The sequence below is a fragment of the Mus caroli genome, unplaced genomic scaffold, assembly GCF_978045245.1.
Source record: "Mus caroli unplaced genomic scaffold, Mus_caroli_1 scaffold_12, whole genome shotgun sequence".
Classification (NCBI taxonomy): domain Eukaryota; kingdom Metazoa; phylum Chordata; class Mammalia; order Rodentia; family Muridae; genus Mus; species Mus caroli.
In genome coordinates, this window is record NW_028227267.1 from 102,134,202 (window position 1) to 102,147,122 (window position 12,921).

Here is a 12,921-nt window from a genome sequence, read left to right on the forward strand (position 1 = left end):
CGTGTGTAAGGAAAAACCTATGTGCCTGGATTGTCATACAGTTTTCACTCTACCACATTATTTTTTCAAAAACAAGCCAATCCGTGAAATTATCTTATAAATATGTGAGATTGCTGTAATCGTTTCTGGTTTAGGCTTCAAGCTAGGATGGTTGAAGTAGAATATGTTAAGAATAGAAGTATTGTTCCAGTTGTATAAACTTAGCTCCAACAATTCTGTGGAAGAGTCTGTATATAGTATTATTGGTTATAGTGATTTTAAATACAAATTTAAATAACATTTATTTCTTACTCCCTGAGTGGTGGCCTTTTCAGTAGTATCTCTCAGTGGTATGCTTCTGAATGTACTAAATGTGTTTGTGCACTCATTAGGGGAATCTCGAATTACAGACTATCTTGTGTAAAACCTGGGGCAGGAATTTTCCAAACCTGTAAGTCTGTTTTCGAGGTGCTCTGGTGGCCAGGTGACTCAGCAGTCAGTTCCCACCTCGCAGGAACTGTGTTACATTCATGTTCAAAACTGACCCCTTTAAAGCCATGATAAAAGAGGTAACTCCCCAATAGAGGAAGAAAGGATGCTAATTTTTTTAAAAAAAGATGAAATCAGTGAGCTCCAAGAGACATTAGGTGACTGTGTGCAGAGTAGTGAATTATTTTCCTGTCACCTTCAATACAATAGACAATTGGTGATTATTACTTTGTAGTATGTCATTAGCTTAATTCTTTTTAGTAATTTAGATTTGTGAACATTTGCCTATCAGTCATCAAAAATAAAAACCCCTTCTACATTATTCATGTTGCTACATTGTCTATGGTTCTGTCTAGTAGAGTTAAGTAATTAGGAAGCGTTTACTGTGTTTAAAATTATCCTGTTTTCAGTTATTGGGGAGGGTCAGAAAAGGAACAGTTGAGAGCGGCGAGTTCCCCAGCTGGGCTTTCCTCCATTCTGCCTTTCACTTCTGTGCTCCAGGGACAGAGAAGATAGCAGCAGCTAGCATGGATGTTCATGTTCCTGACAATACAGCAGAGATAGAAATGAGTTCCCGAGGGCCATTCAGATATTTCCATTTGACTTCTGCTTTCCCATCCTGGTGGCCTTGGGTCAAATTCACATTCACTGGACAGAAAGATAACCAGCTCTGCTATCAGACGGTGGGAGGAGCCAATTTCAGGTCTACCACTCCCCTCCACCCCAGACAAGACAAAGCTACACCAAAGTGACACAGTTTTCTGTACCTCTGACTCGTGATCTGTTAAACAGGGGTGGCCTTAGTTTGAGTTTCCATTGTTGTGAAGAGACACCATGACCAAGGCAACTACTATAAAGGACAAATATTTAATTGGGACTAGGTTACAGGTTCAGAGGTTCAGTCCATTATCATCATGGCAGGAAGTGTGGCAGTGTCCAGGTAGACATGGTGCTGGAGGAGCTGAGAGTTCTGCATCTTGATCTCAAGGCAGCCAGGAGAAGACCGTCTCATGGGCAGCCAGCCCACACGCACAATGACACACTTCCTCCAACAAGGCCATACCCACTGCAATAAGACCACGCCTCCTAACAGTGCCAATCCCTGAACCAAGCATATTCAAACCATCAAAAGGGAGAAGAACAATAGTACTGATCTATAGTGTTGGAAAGCTTAGAAGGACATACATACACATACATATTCATACATATGCATTTATCACACAAAACCAAACATATACATTGTTTATGAAGACTATGGAACCTTTAGGCGGTAAAATCCTTCCGAAGGAAGTATGTCACTGTGGGCAAGGTCTGAGAATTTGTAGCCTTGCCCTGCTTCCTGCTCACTTTTTCTTCAGTTCAGATGTGATCAGCCAGCTTTCTCCTCTGGTCATCTGGTAGCATACCTTCCCTGACATTATAGACAGAGTCCATAATGGCTCCCTCTGGAACCATACAGAAACAAAGTCTTCTTCCTACAAGTGCCTTTGGTCATGCTATCACAGCAACAGAAACGTAACTAATATATGATTGATAAATTCTAGTGTTATTTTCTGTTGGGTTTTTTTCCTTATCATTCATTTGATATTTCAACTTGAAATTTTCTGTTTGTGTGTGTGCGTGTGTGTGGTGTGTGTCTTTTATTTACTTATCTTATTCAATCACTTACTGTTTTTCTGATTTCATTAAATCATTTCTGTATATTTTCTCAAAGTTGTTTATCTTCCAAGAGAAATTCTTTTCAATTATTTGGGAAATTCATGTTAATATATTTCTTGGGGAAATATATCTCCCTACTGGGAGATTATTCTGCCTCTTTGGTGGTGTTATATCTTCTTGGTTTTTCATGTTTCTTGCTGTCTAAAGTTGATGATACATACACATTTGAAGAGGGAGAGACTAATTCTGTTTTTTGTTGAATTTTTTTCTCTGGCAAAGTCCTTTGCCAGTCTGTCTACTCAGACTTTATCTGCAGGCCATCTGGCATGGTCTGAAGTAAAATTATTGATGGAGTCCTTAGACAGGCCTGAGTGATGGCTGGCTAGCAAGTTGGAGGCTTCTATGTAAGACCAGAAGTGTGGGCATGGAGTCTGGATCTACCAGGATCGACCTGTTGACTAGATCTATAATGGTAAGTCCAGAGAAAGTATCTAAAGAAGCCTTCTGATTTCTCAGGGCTTACATGGGGCTCAGATGGGCTAAGTGCATGTACTGGCTAGTTTTGTGTCAACTTGACACAGCTGGAGTTATCACAGAGAAAGGAGCTTCAGTTAAGGAAATGCCTCCATGAGATCCAACTGTAAGGCATTTTCTCAATTAGTGATCAAGGGGGAAAGGCCCCTTGTGGGTAGGACCATCCCTGGGCTGGTAGTCTTGGGTTCTATAAGAGAGTAGGCTGAGCAAGCCAGAGGAGGCAAGTCAGTAAAGAACATCCCTCCATGGCTTCTGCATCAGCTCCTGCTTTCTGACCTGTTTGAGTTCCAGTCCTGACTTCCTTTGGTGATGAACAGCAGCATGGAAGTGTAAGCCGAATAAACCCTTTCCTCCCCAACTTGCTTCTTGGTCATGATGTTTGTGCAGGAATAGAAACCCTGACTAAGACAGTGCATGAGTACTTAGCTATTGGGATAAAGATTTTACCTATTAGAGCTGAGATTGAAGCTAAGTTCACAAAAACAAAACAAAACAAAACAAAACAAACAAACAAACAAACAAAAACAAACAAACCAAAAACCTGGCCTGGATCCTGGATCCTCAAGTCCTTGTCTGAAACTTGAGTCCAGAGGAGTTGGTCCAGAGTTGAGATCTACTGGGATGAACTTGGACTCTGGGTGAGCATAAAGCTTTGATCTGGCCTGGGTAGGCCTAGCATCTGTGTCCACAAGAAACGGGAAGAAAGGAGAGAAGGAAAGAAAAACTAAAATGTTCTAGGTAGTTCTCCAGAACATCAGCCTCAGCCTCTGAGCAAGTGCTTGCCGACCTAGCTGCTTCCATTGCATGACCGAGTCCACTCCAGTCTCCTTGAGCTCCAGTTCCCTTGTCAGCATCAGACCAACTTCATGGAAGACAGGTATCTTGATCTGGTTTGGAAATTGGCTTATGCATACCAAACTGGTTCTTAAACCTGAATGAACGTAGGGTTGGGGTCACTGGTAAAACACTGCCTTGTATGAGAGATTGAATTTGTATCCAAACAAACAAACAAAATGTCTGGTGATGGCACTGTAACTTTCCTGTGTAGGAGTTGATCCAGAGGCTATGTGCAATGCCAGCTGCAGTACCATGGGGGCTAGTCTGATATTAGGCAAGCTTTGAACCATTGGTCCATAAGCTGGTCTGGTTCATGCATCCGGGTCTAACTGATCATGGATGGCCTTAGTGAGACGATACATTTCTATTGTCTAGTTATTTTATCCTCCATTATATTCTCCTGGTTTTGTCTTCCTGGTGGAAGCAGTGTATGAGTGAGTGAGTGAGTGAGTGTGTGTGTGTGTGTGTGTGTGTGTGTATACACCTATACTCATTAGCTACATCAACTGACACATCAAATGAATTTATGGAAAGATTCAGCCCAAATCACCAAAGTTTCACAAAAAAAAAAAAAAAGCAAAAACAAAAACAAAAAAACAGAAGTACCACTCAAATTGTGAATTGAAAAAGTCAATTTCCCAATATCACTGGGAATTTGTGGTTGCTGGGTGTGAAATTATTGTGGTATTAGTACACTGTGAGTAGCAGAATTGGGACTTGAATCTATATTCTATTTCTGGAATATGTGACCTTAACAACTTCTGATCTTTCACTCCCAGAGAACTGATGATCCTATAGAAATTACAAAAGAAAGCTAAGGAATAAATATGTTGTAACAAGTGAAATAATGTAAGCATAATTTGGTATATGCAAAGAATGTAGTATTTGACTCTCCTTCTGAGAGTAAGTAGAGGGCAGTGTCATGGAGGGCCATCAACAGGGCTGTGGCTGGGTGTACAGGGAAGAGAACACTTTCTGGGTAGTCTACGGAAAGACTCGTTATAGTCTTTTATGCTAAGGAATGTTGTGACAAGGCCCATGTCTGTTAAGATTGGTCTGGCAGCATTGTAGTTAGAGCCTTTGAAGGTGGGGTTTAGAGGGACTGAGTCTGTAGAGGCCATTGTAAAGCTCTGAAAGTATTGGATGATGATGATGATATGATGAGGATGGTGGTGGTGGTGATGATGATGATGATGATGGTAAAGATGGAGAAGATGGAACAGAAATGCTTATTTGGGGAAAGGTCCTCTAAGGAAATGGTATTTGAGTAGGCAGTGAATAGATTACAAAAGTAGAAATGGGGAAGATGATATTCCAGGCTAAAGATATGGCACAGATGAGAAAAAAAAAATAAAAAATTCAAATCATTCTCACAATATATTATGTCTTAGGGGGGTATTTATTTTTAATTTTTTTAATAAAAGGAACAGAGTATGTTGAATATAATATAGTAGAAAGAATGAGTATTCAGGATTAAGTGTTTCAGAAGTTGAAAAATGTCAAAACCTGAATTTTCCTCTCTCTTCTAGGTAGATGAGTACATGTGAGGTCTAGAACTTGAAATTGTAAGTACGGACAAGAAAGGACCTATGGAGTGTAGAAATAAATGTTAATTAATGACTTTTGTCAGTGTGGTTTGCTACCTATCCCAATGGTTTATATTCCCAAATGAAATTGAAGACTTTATATGTTAATATGCCTTAAACAGCACAATAGCTTGGCCACTGCCGACCCTCTTTGCAGTTAATCCAGAGTTATTACTTACTAATTTTATGGTCTATCTTGCCTGCTCTGGACCCAGATGGTCATCCCTTTGGGCCAACCTTTCCGGGCTCCTTTACAGGGCAGCTCTGCCTCTTTGTCCTGCACTCTTCTCAGGCATGGCATCTCTCCTCTCATCCACACTATCCTGGCATGGCGAATCTCCCCCTTATCTTCCTGCTCCTGGTCCCAAGCCCTACTTCTGTCTGTCTTCCCCAGCTATTGGCTGTTGGCATTATGGAACATAATAGATAACTGGCAATACAACTTCAAGATCTCAAACTTTATGGAATATCTTTAGTAAAAGTTATAATTCTGGAGCTGGAGATATGGCTTGGTAGTAGAGCACTTGCCTAGCATGCCTGAGATCTTAGTCTCAACTGCTTACACACACACACACACACACACACACACACACACACACACACACACATTGCAATGCTGCTGTGAAAAGGGAAGGCAACTTGACAGATGCTTGGTTCTGTGGTTCCAGAAGAACTTTCACATCAAACAGACAAGGGAGCTGAGATGGTTAGCACTTAGTAGGAAGCTCATGGGGAGAGTAGGAATTTGGAAATATTCATGCTGCAAGGTTTTTTTTTTTTAATTTAGTTTTGTTTGTTTTGAGATAGGGGCTTGTTATGGAGCTGAAGCTTGAATTCAATCCCCCTGCTCCAGCTTCTGAGAGGAAGGTGTGCATGCTTAGCAATGTGATGTTTTGTTGATACAAAAATAGATCTTATGGAAGAAAGAAGGGAGAATAGTAAGATCCAGAAAAGATAACCCTATAATTTATCCTCTAAAAATGGATCCGTTTTGAGAATGAAAGGGATTGATATTAAAACTATGTTGAGAACAATATGTTACAGTAAGATTCTCCCCTGTCATTTGGGAGGAGCTGACATGACAGAGAGAAAAGGCACTCTGTGGGGGTCCTCTGGAGTTAGTGTGTGACAATGCAGGAAATCTGGAAGGAACAGGAGGAACAGATACTAAGATAGAGCTGCGGAGGCTACAGAACTCAGTGCAGTAACCTTGGTAACCACACGGGTTTACTGAACAAGCCAGCCATGCCAGGTACAGAGATTCTACTGGTTTCAATGAAGGAAGAGTCCAGAAGAACTGTTCTACATTTTGTACCCAGACAGTATCTGTTTTATGAGAAGCTAACCTTGAATCTTGTTCCACACAGTGCCACATACTTTTTCTCACACCAGAAGTCCTTTCCCTGGAGCCGTCACTAGCTCTTTCAGGATGTTTGCAAGATTGAAGACTGAATCCTGCCACCTCTATCTCATGCTTGGACTTTACAGGTGTCTATAGAATGGATCCTCATCATTTCTACAACTGCAAAACATGGTTAAAGCTTCCAGCATGATGGGCTATGTAATTTGAGGATAGACTGGATTTTACAGTCGGTTATATGCCTTTAATAATTCATGTGCTGAGAGAATGAGAAGAATAGAGCAAAACAAAACACTCTGCGTGAAATATTGTTGGAGGTTTATTTGGTGCAGTTTGAATTGAGAAGGAAGGACCACATTCTTTGTTAAATTTAATTGGTTATGAAAATACTACTCCTTGCATTGTCATGCCCTGTCCCAAAACAAACAAACAAACAAACAAACAACAGACTTAAGGAGGTTACGGTACCCAGTGACTCAAGCAGTGGCAATTTTCTGTTGGGTGGTGGTTTTAAGTTTAACTGCTTCTCAGACCTCAGTCGTCTTGACGATAATACATCATATAATGGCTGAGATGTTGAGCCCCTTTGTCCCAAATGCTTCTGAAAATCTTCTGGATATTTTCCTCAAGAGCCCTGGGTAACTCTAGATCTTGCCACAAATCCTGACTGGGTAATGACTTCTGTTTACTTGGATAAAAGCTTCAATCAGACAAATAATAATTTTGTGTCATCTCTAGTGAGTCCTGCTGGCTGAGCTCTTCCTGCTATCTATTGTCTCTCTACTGGAGCTAATTTGTACCTCTGCATGTCAAGCTGAATATGGCGATCAACAGAAGGCTTGTGTATATCAAAACATACATACACTTTTACAATATTTACAAGGCATCATTGATTTGGGGACAAGAATGTGATCAATTTTCCAAGTAAAACATAGAAAAAGAATCATTTTTTTTTTCAAAGAAATATTCTCCAAGGTATCTAATATCGAGTCAACTCCAAAGAAACCCTCAACAGTCATTGGAATCAGTTACCATTGCCCTGCTTGGTTGAAGTCTCAGACTCAATGGTGTGTTGAAGTGGGACAGACACTAAAGCACAGTGATCAAAGGCTTTATAGCAAGGAGCGGCCTTAAACAAGGGAACTACTTAGAGTCCAGTTCAGGTTTGGAACCTGGGCACTGACATCAACTCCGTGCCCTGTCCTCAGGTGTTCAACTCATGTGACAGGTCCCTCTTGATGAGAAAACCAGAGCACTTCAGATACCAGTAGCCTGACATAAGGGCTGACATATAAGCCAGCCTAATGACAAAGGTTTTGTGCTCCTTCTAGAAAATTCCAGACTGCTTGTGTCTATAGGACATACTGTTGCATGCATAGGTCATTCAGAAATGGCAAAGATGTTCCTAGGGTCACAAATCTGGTTCTAACACCTGCAATTTGTGTCGGTGATAGATGGGTTTTAGTGAAAGGTAGAGACATTTATGGAAAATAGAGAAGGTAAATTGTTCACTGTGCCAACATTGACCTGGATTTTCCTTCCTTAACAGGGGGATTATAGAAATAAGAATCAGCAGCCTCTGTTGTGTGAATTGCCTTGTAGACCTATCCAGTTTTCTTCAAGATACCAGGCAACAACAGAGACCACTGCTCAGTACCAGCTTAGGTGTCACTTTTATGGTCTAGAGTTCAGTTTTCAAACCTTGGATCATGATTAGCTGGAGTGCGCTGATACAGCCTATAGTAAAGGGGTATTGGAAACTGGGCTGGGTAGAGAACTCTGCTATGATGACTGTATTGGGTGGTTAAAGGGAAGTTTATGGTGTCTGGGTAGAAGGAATTCTGTAAAAAGACTCCAAGGTGATGGAGTTCCATTGAGTTTTCATTCTCAAATAAAGATGGCATCAAAAGAGGCTGCTCCACGGGTCTTCAGTCTTCCTGTTGTTTACTTAGGTCATTATGGCATGGCCACACAGAAATTCTTCAATGTATAGTGTGTGTCCATCTTAGGCATCTGATTGTAGGAACTATGGAGGACCAAGTTCCAGTTGATTAACAAACTATATTGAAGTATTTGTACCTCCATTGTGTAACTAGCATTTAGTTCTAAAATGACATTTGGATAAATTCTCCCATTTTGGGTGCCACTGGATAGGACAAGTATATTGTCATATTACCCAAGAGAGAAATCTATCAAGCTTTGTTTTCCTCTAGATTTTATGGTCCTATAAGATTCAGGAATCAAATCTTTAATGTATGAGCTCAAGCTTGACTGCTGTTTTCCATAGTGGACTTTTAAGACATTTAAATGCCCTCCTGTGCTCGGGCTCACACCACAGAGCAGATCCCTAAGCTTTTCTCCCTTCTGTCAGGGAGGACAATCAAGAGAGGCCACTACATTTGATTTTTAAAATATGTAAGTGGTGGCACACGCCTTTAATCCCAGCACTTGGGAGGCAGAGGCAGGCGGATTTCTGAGTTCGAGGCCAGCCTGGTCTACAAAGTGAGTTTCAGGACAGCCAGGGCTACACAGAGAAACCCTGTCTCGAAAAACCAAACCAAACCAAACCAAACCAAACCAAACCAAACCAAACCAAACCAAACCAAACCAAACCAAACAACAACAAAAAAGTAAAAAAAAAAAAAAAAAAAAAAAAAAAAGCTTAAAATCAAAGCTATAAAACTTTAATCCACTGGAAAGGATTTGATGATGACCCAATAAATTTGTTATTTGGGAGAAATAGTAATTTTTTCTGAGAAATTCTCAGGCACACCAAAATGGACAAAGACATCATAGAAATGCTTTCTGGCTCTTTCTCACTCTGTTCTTGGCTGTGGTGGTTTGCCACAATCAGTTGTCTCTGCCCCTATCCCCTCTGTTTTATTATTTAGGAATATGGGGCTCTTACTATTTCACTATATCAACATAAAATGCTTGAAGTTACTTCCAGGAGAGGGATGAGGTAAAGGACAGAGGACTGAGTAAAGTCATACCAACTCAGGCACAAGGAGAGCTTGGATCTTGAGAGCACACTTTCTGAACTCAGCTGGAAGGGTCTGTTGGGTACCAGTGGTCTTTCCAATGTTGAATTAATACCTCTTGCTCTAAAACACACTATTTAGCGTCTTCACACTGCAACTCCCAACTTTGAGATCTGGAGAAAAGCAAGATCCTTCTCAGGAAGATTATCAAGATTAAACGAGACAGAGGAGTTATTTGAAAACATATTTACATCACGGCCTGGAGTTGGCACAGATGAAGTAAACAGAAGCTGTATTACTGCTGTAACTACCGCTATGAGATAGATTATTTATCTCATGACACTTATGGAGATCATCCAAGGTCTTGATGACATTGTGTTGAGATAAAGGCAAAAGAAATAAGAACTGAAAGGTACACATATGAAACCATATGTGTGTAAAAACATGTATAACATATATAAAGATACCATATATGATATATAGCACATCTTTATAAGTAAAATATATTATAACATATAAATACATGTAAATATATAAATTTATGATGTCTAACATGCAACTTAAGGCATCATACATGTTTATAATATATAAAATAATTTATACCTTCATGATATACAACATGTATGTGTGCATGTGCATATATTCATACATATATTAACTATGAATATATGATATATTAAATATAATTTATAAATGACTCTATCAATTATAAATTTCTTATGCATGGCTCAGAAGTACTGATATGTCAGTCATGCCCTTTGTTTTTGGCACATGGCAAAATGAACTTTGAACCTAAAATTACTGACATGAAAATATTAATAAGGGACCAGCAATATGGTTCAGTGGATAAAGGTGCTTCCTGCCAAGCCTAGTGACCTGAGTTCAATCCCTGGACGGAACCTGTGTGATAGAAAGAGAGGAGCAACTGCTGTAAGTGGTTCTCTGACTTTTGCATGTACACTGTGGCGTGTGTTACCTTCTTCCCCTACCCACAAGATAAATAAACAAGTGAGAAAATAATAGATTCTGGCCAGGTGTTATGTATTTATAATTTTATCTTGTCACCCTTCTTAAGATTCCAATAGACTTCAGATGAGCAAGTTCATCACTAGCCAGTGCAGGTACTTGACGTTAGTGTTGGAGCCAAACCGGGAGGACAGTAAAGAGAGTCCACTAAATTTGATTTTGGTTTACTGGCAGCTGGATTGTTATCTAGCAAACAGACAATATACACATGGCTTTGTTTATAACAGTCTGTGGGAAGGAGTGCAAGCCAGCAAGTCTTCTTCTGCCATAGTTTAGCTACAGAATTATCTCTATCAGGTGGGAGATGCATTAGGAAAACTGAACTATTTTGGAATGTGGGCAAATTGGTTTATAAATGTGTGTGTGTGTGTGTGTGTGTGGTGTGTGTATGTGGTGTGTGTGTGTGGTGTGTGTGTGTGGTGTGTGTGTGTGTGTATGTGTGTGTGTGGTGTGTGTGTGGTGTGTGTGTGGTGTGTGTGTGTGTGTGTGGTGTGTGTGTGGTGTGTGTGTGTGTGTATGTGTGTGTGTGGTGTGTGTGTGTGTGTGTGTGTGGTGTGTGTGTGTGTGTGGTGTGTGTGGTGTGTGTGTGTGTGGTGTGTGGTGTGTGTGTGGTGTGTGTGTGTGTGTGTGTGTGTGTGTGGTGTGTGGTGTGTGGTGTGTGTGTGTGTGGTGTGTGGTGTGTATGTGTGGTGTGTGTCTGTGTGTGTGTGGTGTGTGGTGTGTATGTGTGGTGTGTGTCTGTGTGTGTGTGTGTGTGTGTGTGGTGTGTGTGTGTGTGTGGTGTGTGTGTGTGTGTGTGGTGTGTGTGTGTGTGTGTGTGTGGTGTGTGTGTGGTGTGTGTGTGTGTGTTTGGGGTGCTGGTTAGTAAGGCAATGTGCTTTCTCCTGAGAAATTCAGGGTAAGCAATATATGTACTTTTTTCTTGAAATAGGCATCACTTTTTTTTTAACCTCCTGTGCCAGTTCAGAGAGCTGGAGTCACACGCGCCCTAGTGATTTATATCCTTGCTGCTCCCTGCCATGTGTGGGTAATGCCTGGCCTGTTCCAGTTGCACCACTATGATGGTATCACACTTTCACCCTTCACTCTGAAATAAACATTCCTCAAAGCTCTCAAACAGATAGTGCTCAGAGCTTTCCCCTGGGTCCTCTTTGAATTAAATCAATTAGGGGCAGGCCATATGTTCACCATATGTATGTCAACTTGCCAGAGATTCGTAAAAGAAAGAGAGAAAGACATTTTTTTTTAAAGAAAGATCACAAATCACTTGAAAACACACAAACTGAAAAAGAACTAATCAGTCAACTAGTTAAATCTCTATTTATATATGTCAAGGGTTGATTAAAATTAGACAAGATAATATACCCCCTGATTATCATTATATATTGTACTTCCATATTTTTTAACTCTCATATGCGATTAATTTCTTGGGCAGTATAGGAAATCAATCACTCTTTCTCATGTTTTCTTCACCTGTTCACTCACCTGGAAAGAGAGAAATGATTGCCAGGCCAGTGGTAGTGGATCTTCACAAAGTTCACCAGGGTTCAGCACTCTGCAGAATATGTGTGATGTTTTGTGAGGATTCCAGCTGTCCTTCATTTATTGTAGGATTGGAAATCCAGACCGCTGACTCCTGATGCCAAAATAGTACATTCAGAATAGGTCTCTTGCTCTGATCTCTCCATTCTATGGCTGTTGTCATTCCATTTTGATCCCTGAAAAGCACCTGCGTGGCGCATGTTACAGCTGAAGTTCCACACATATTTGAGACGTGGAAACCTCAAGGAAAAGAGAAGTTGTATGAAGCAGGTCTTTTGACTCCATTTTGCTACACTCTGGGCACAGCTAGTAAGTAAGCCTTCTTCCTAAGAAGTCCCCATGGACAGCTTCCATATTGGCCTTCCCCTTCTGGCTCCTCCCCTTCTGGTTCCTCCCATTCTGGCTCCTCCCTCTTCTGACTCTTCCCCCTTCTGGTCCTCGGTATTCACACATCGCCTGACCTTGGTGTGGATCATATAGGCCCTCTCCCTTCACACTGCACAGATGTGCTGCTTGTCTCTCGTGTGTCGACTGCTTCCACTTTCCCCTCTTTCTTCATTCTTCTACCAGTCTCTGCTTTTCAAAATCTTCTCTTAGTGAGCTTGAGGTAAAATGCAATAGATGGTAGAGACTGGGGATGTAATTTGGCTTCTGAACAAGCCGATAATAAACACCAGATATCTTAGGTGATTTTTGTGGCAGAATTGTGTTCTTCTGCTTTTTAAAACCTATTTTATTTTTACAGCTATGGGTGTTCTGCTTGCATGTATACACTGCACACGTGCCTGGTGCTCTTGGAGACCAGAAGAGGCTGTCAGACCTCACATGGAAGATCCTGAGAATTGAACCCTGGTGCCCTAGATATGCAACCAGTGCTCTTAACTGCTGAGTCATTTCTTTAGCCACAGCACGGTGTGTGTGTATGTGT

The 12,921-nt window shown here is 40.8% G+C and overlaps 2 long non-coding RNA genes across 2 annotated transcripts; one reads left to right on the top strand and one right to left on the bottom strand.

Annotated features, from left to right (window-relative positions):
• Positions 1-2,542: 2,542 nt before the first annotated feature.
• LOC147001935 (uncharacterized) lies at positions 2,543-6,681 on the top strand. Its single transcript, XR_015044755.1, has 3 exons — positions 2,543-2,599; positions 5,028-5,063; positions 6,452-6,681. It is a non-coding gene; the product is annotated as an uncharacterized LOC147001935 (long non-coding RNA).
• A 2,764-nt stretch (positions 6,682-9,445) lies between these two features.
• Positions 9,446-12,588, bottom strand: LOC110309850 (uncharacterized). The gene is made up of 3 exons (XR_002379757.2): positions 12,455-12,588; positions 11,937-12,087; positions 9,446-9,598 (listed from the first exon to the last, which is right to left on the bottom strand). It is a non-coding gene; the product is annotated as an uncharacterized LOC110309850 (long non-coding RNA).
• Between the last annotated feature and the right edge of the window lie 333 nt (positions 12,589-12,921).